Source organism: Vitis vinifera, chromosome 11, assembly GCF_030704535.1.
Source record: "Vitis vinifera cultivar Pinot Noir 40024 chromosome 11, ASM3070453v1".
Taxonomy (NCBI): Eukaryota; Viridiplantae; Streptophyta; class Magnoliopsida; order Vitales; family Vitaceae; genus Vitis; species Vitis vinifera.
Window position 1 is genome coordinate 7,867,175 of NC_081815.1, and position 6,338 is coordinate 7,873,512.

At 41.8% G+C, this 6,338-nt stretch overlaps 1 pseudogene; it reads right to left on the reverse strand.

Moving 5' to 3' along the window:
• Positions 1-467: 467 nt before the first annotated feature.
• On the reverse strand, positions 468-6,099 carry LOC104880705 (elongation factor 1-alpha-like; annotated as a pseudogene).
• Positions 6,100-6,338: the final 239 nt, after the last annotated feature.

Genomic DNA, 6,338 nt, shown 5'->3' on the forward strand with positions numbered 1-6,338 from the left:
GTACTGGTGGAGAGATCAAATTAAAAGGTGAAAGCAACTTCACACTATTGCTCCATAAACGTTTTATATCTAAAAGGTTCTTTCCTTTATCCCTCTTTGAATAAAAAATGAACAATATCTAAATAATTAGATAAATTATTATAAATAACATCAAAACCGATCCTCCTAATCCTTTAAGCCCAAAAAAATCTTAAGTCGAATTTAAGAAAAAGTTTTTGAGTTATATATATAGACTTTTTTTAATCATATAAATATTTTTTTCAAAACATGAAAATCATTTTAAACACAAAATAAACAATATTTATACCGTTGAACGTGGGTTGTTATAACCTTTATCATAAATTGTCATTCTTTATTCAATTGCTCATTAACTCAATCTTATCCAAAAATTGGCTCAAAAATAATTTAAATATAATTTTTTTCATATAAATAGAATTTTGAAAATTTTAAATTACCATCATGTAGACCCCGCATTTCGACTCGCTCAATGCGTTTCCCACTCGATGGCGAAACTCGATTTTATTATTTGAAAAAATTTGATTTTATTTATTCAAAAATGACTTGGAGTCGCCACTTATTTTTGTTTTATTTTTAAAGGGTAAACAAAATAAGAAAGAAAAACCCTAAGTGTGACTCCTTATGTTGGAAAAGGTGGTCTGTGAAAAACCGGATCAGGTTCGGGGGTCAGGTTACTTATCGGGAAGGTACGGTATGGACCGTAGCACCCCTCTAAGTCCCTAAAGTCGGGTCTCTACCAATAAGATGAAACTGACATGGCAATCAATGAGAATCGATGAATAGTCAAATCAATCATGCACAATATGAGAAGCGAAGTATGTATAAAGAATGAGCGAAATATGAATAGATGCGTACCTGGATGGCAATCACGAATGCGCTATCATGAAACATGGTTAGTGAACAATGAACAGATATAGTTAAGCGCATATCAAGTAATAGAGTAAATCAATCATGCATGACAAATAAATAAATCAATCAGTCAATCCATCATGAAGTCTCATATGTAGGGCCCCCACCAAAGCCCGATTTATTTTAACATGAATTAATTCCATAAATTCCATTATTTGGGATTACAGAATTTAAATTCATGTTTATTTTAAAACATTTTAAAATCATGGAAAATTCGAAAGTGGCTCACTAAAAAGAAAATGGTGGCCAAATTTTATTGAAAATGAGACTTTTGGGACCTAAACATTCTAAGGATGAAGGAGGGGAAAATTTGGATTATTTGAAAATCAAAATTTGGGAAAAATATTTACAAAAGGGGATTTGAGAAATCATTTTCAAAAATTGGGAAGAGAAAATAGAAGATGGCACGTGGCCCCTTAGTTGCATGCCAAAGGTGGCCATGCAAGCTAATATCATACTAGTGGGTTTAGGGGAGCCACTGATAGGATAGAACATGAGAGGTTGTCCTTGAAGTAAAAAATGAGAACCATCCACTGTAACTACATCAAATCCCAACACAAGAACATCCACCAGCTACTTCTTCAAGCTTCCGTGATCGAGGCGAACAGTGATAGGAGCATTAGCTTGTACTGAAACAGCAGAGGAGAATGGAGTTCATTGCTAGTGACAGTCTTCAACAAACTTTACCGCAATATGGAAGGTATGGCAGCCAAGGATTAGGGGCATAATCATTTCCAATTCGGTCAAGGTGATTCCTGATAATGACCTGGGCTGCTTCCTTTGCAGGGTCACCTTTGGAGTTAGACGCTACAAAGCCACGTCTTAGATCCTCGACAGCAACATTCTTCACACTGAAACCAACATTTGTCACCGGACAGACCTCCTACCAAAGACTCATGGTGCACTTCAGCTGACTTGACTTTAGTAGTGAGTCCACTTGGCCCAAACTTGACGACCATACCAGGTTTAATAGTACCAGTTTCAACGTGACCAACAGGAAATGCGCCAATGCCACCAATCTTGCAAACGGCCTGTAGTGGGAGAAGAAAAGGCTTGTCCAAGAGCCTCTTGGGCTCGTGAATCCTGTCAAGAGCATCAAGGAGGATAGGGTCCTTGTACCAGTCAAGGTTCGCTGTCCGCTTAATCATGCTGGCCTTGGAGTACTTCGGTGTTGTCGCCTCCATCTTATTGCAACAGCAGATCATTTGCCTGACACCAAGGATGAGGGCAAGCAAAGCATGCTCACGGGTCTGACCATCTTTGGAAATACCAGCTTGTTCGGAGCATGGATAACCAGTGGGTTGAATGAGTAGAGTATAGTGGCCATGCTTCTGTTCAAGGTCAAACCGACGATGAGGTCGTTCATTGGAGAAACCCGAGCCTGCATTATGTCTGAATAAGCTCCCATGCAGCAGCAAAACACCTAATATTCCCATATTCATTTTGAATTGACATCCTGAGAAAATGTCAACTCAATTGGTAACATAACTTCCTCAACAGCCTTCTCAGTCAAATCGAGAGCCCCACTTACATTTGTTGTCTCATCAAGTGAATTCAACTACTTTGCTAGCCTCTTGGCCATGATTGGAGACAAGTGCTTTCAATTGAGCCCGTCTGAATAATGCTTCATTATGACCAAGTACCAAGTCCAGGATCTTCCCAATTGGATGGCGGGTCATCATTACTTGGGCTCCCAATCAATATTCTTTTCCATCTCCACAAGACATCGAGTGGATTCCAAACTTGGCTGGCAACTCATGGACTGATTCTTTAATCACTATACGTTCAAAGGATAGTGGCACAAATCTGAAACAACCCAAAGTAGACTTTCATTAAGCTTATGATGTCCTTCTGAAAACAGGACCCACCGAAACCAACACAAGCATGCAAGAACTTGAACCCAATCTGGGTATCCATGCTGACCATATATAGAATCTAAGTGACATCAGTAGCCTCACAGGGAGCCGTCATGACGTTAATAAAGGAAATCCTCTAGGTCAAGAAAGCATTAATAATCGAGCTTAGAGACCTCTTCTGGAGTTTCTTTGCTTCCAGAAAAGACTCAATCCAGTTTCAAAGGATCTTGAATGGCAGCATTCTCGGCAGGGAAAACTGAGTATAGAGGCATTCGGGACTTGACTCCTCAGCTGAATGAAGCATTGCTCTCAGCTTCCCAGTGGCTTGTCTGAGGGCTCTTTGGGCTCATTGATCATATCTAGTATCTCAGGAAAAGTCAAACCCTTGCACCGGTCCAGACTGATGAGTTCTCCAACCATATTGGCCTTTTCAAAGTTTATCTTGTGACTCATTCCATGCAAGCTTTATCAGTGGGTCAGATTCAACTCTTCCATTGACTTCACTTGCCACATCTACATAGACTACTCGTGCGTGGCCTCTGCATGAACCCTTAGCTGAAAGATCTTATCTCCGCCACTGCCACCTTGCAGTAGATCTTCCATCTTACTCATGCCAGAGATCATGATCAGCCTCCCCTTAAGGAAATTGCATATTTGAAGCCCCTCCTGGCAGGCTTGATCAGGGGACCATTTGTAGGAACCAATGCAGTCAAATTTACCTGAGGATATCCCATTGAAGCTAGAATGGAAGGTAAGAATGAAAGAGGTAGGTGAGTGAGAAATGGGTATGGTAATATGCATGGGGATGCGGGTATGAAGAGTGATGAATGGAGTTGTGAGTAGTGAGAAAATTGGGTGAATCAGGTATTAGAGAAAGGTGACTGCATAGAGATGTGGAGAATGACCTTGTATACGTGGTATCCATGCATGCGGGTAGGTATATTTGGGTATGGAAAATAGGTATTCAGGAAAGATGGTTATGAAATGTGGTGAGGAAAAGGATAATGGATATGAGAAAGTCTTAGAGTGAGAAAATGGGTTTGACGGATGGTTTGATGGGTAATGAAGGCTGCCATGCATATGGGAGAGTATGAGGCACGGGCATGAAACAATGGATTTGATGGATATGGGATGTATGCATGAGATGGATGACGGAGGATGAGATGGACGGGTTTGATGGGTAATGAAGGCTGCCATGCATATGGGAGAGTATGAGGCACAGGCATGAAACAATGGATTTGATGGATATGGGATGTATGCATGAGATGGATGACAGAGGATGAGATGGACGGGTTTGATGGGTATGTAGAAAAATAAAATAAAATAATGGGTATGAAAGGGTAGAGAGAGAAAAGATGATAGGAAATGGGTGTGAAGAGTGGAATAGAGAGAGAAAGTGAGTAACGGTTATACATGTAAGTGATGATAGGCATGAAAGCTCTCGCGACTGCAAAGCTCAACCAAGGACGAAGGCCTGGTGTTCTGATTTAATCTCTCCACAGCATGAATACCAGGTTTTAATGGAACAGACTCCCCTTCGCGCTGATCATCTGAATAAGAATGGCTAAACAAAACCATGTATGATGATTGCTCACTGATCTGAAAGTTTTCCTTCAACATCCTTCAAAAGTTCAAACCAAAATCACTGCCGTATCTCAATTATATCCTGCAAGCGATACCTCTGCACATTAAAGAAAGCAGCAGTAGCGGCAACAGGGCTCAAATCCATGGCAATGAAATACAGGCCAAATAAACCCAGTGTTTAATAACTCCAAGCCGGCGTCTGAGTTTATACAAATATCCACTGCCAATCAATGACTTGAATTTCTCATTCAAACAGGCAAACTTCGGGTAATCTGATCTGCTGCTCCCAGCAAAATTATCTAATGACGTGCCATCATCAAAACCAGGTAGGAAACTATCATCTGATCCCTGACCGCCATGATTCTCCCCTGCTCATGCTCTAATCATAGGTTATATATCTGCATCCATGCACCCCCTCCATTAAGGGGCCATCAACAGTCTTTTAGGTGGCTCCTTAGCACCACCCTTCAAGTGGACAGCGACCTTGTCCTTGTCAGTGAACACATCAGTGGACTCAACAACAAACTTGTCTCTAGGTTCCCAACACCAAAGACGGTGACTGGCATCTCACCCACAGCTTGTCCCATACACTAAACTCCCATACCCTTGCAGCTTTTCCTTCTCTATCGGAGCACATGGCCCTGCCCTGAATGTGGGTAACACTCCTCGTCACTGAGATCATGAAAGTGTGAAGAAACTACCCCATTTCACCAGATTCTCCTTAGCTGCATTACTAAGAAAGAGCCAAACTGACACCAAAAACCACCATCTTCTCCATTTGAATTCTCAGAACATTTTCGAGGGAAAAATTGCTAGGTATATAGCCAAACTCAAAAAGCCCAACACTAAAACACAGAAACAAAGGAAAGAGGGTGAAGAAAAAAACAGGGCATACATAGGAGTGAACCATGCCTCTAAATCTAAACTCCACCTTAATGAAGATTTAGGGAGCCTTCACAAAAAAGAACCAGTGGGAGAAATCCGAACGATATCAACACGCAAACAAATGGCATAATGAACACGCAATGCACACAGAGGGAAACAGAGATTCAACACATAATAATGAAAAATCAGTTTAACACATTAGATGACCAGAGCAAATATCCAGATATTAGCAGGATGCATAGCAAGACAGTAATAATGGAAAACTCAGAGTATGGGAATGCTAAACCTGTGCGATTCCTTTCAAACGTAAGCTACTTGGTCCTTAACCTGCTACAACCCTCCTCATCTCTTCTCAGCCTTCTCTGTAAACGTCAACCTCCAAAATGTCTCCCTCCAGGAAAATCACTGTCTAAACTCTCCAGAACGAAATCTCTCCCACGGCGGAGACCTCTCTCTCTCTCTTGCTTAAGCAACTTCTTTCTTCCTACTGCTCAAACTTTCTTCTTCCCACAGCTCAAACTTCCTTCATCTCCCTCAAAAAAATCTCTCAGGTCACTTCCTCCTCTCTCCCTCTTTCTCTCATCCTAAAATTATCATCCCCTCCAAACTCTCCCTGGCATCCTCTCTCCCCTCCGTAGCAGCCTGAGCTCAAGGAAATAACCTCTAGAAAAGTCCCGAAAAGTCTCACTCTCCTCTCCCGAAAAACCACCTTCTGGAGACCCCCCTCTGGCTTGATGCCCAAGTTAGAAAACCTCTCTCTCTTTAATGGAAACTCCCCCTTTCTCCCTTCTCTAAGCTCTCCTAAAAAAAAACCCAAACAAAAGCTCCACCTCCTCTGTTCCCTTCTCTCAACTCTCCTAAAAAAAAACCCAAACAAAAGCTCCACCTCCCCAGTCTGAAAAGCACCTTCCTCTCTAAAAGCAACCCTCTCTCTTCTCTGCAGGAGACGCTCCTCTCAACAGAAACGTACCTCTCCTGCATGTCCCCTGCTACCCAATAACGGCCTGCAGATCCCCAGCATCTCCTCCTATTCGTGTTGCTTTCCCATTCGTCCATCAACTCCACTAAGCTGATTCCATAGCAACC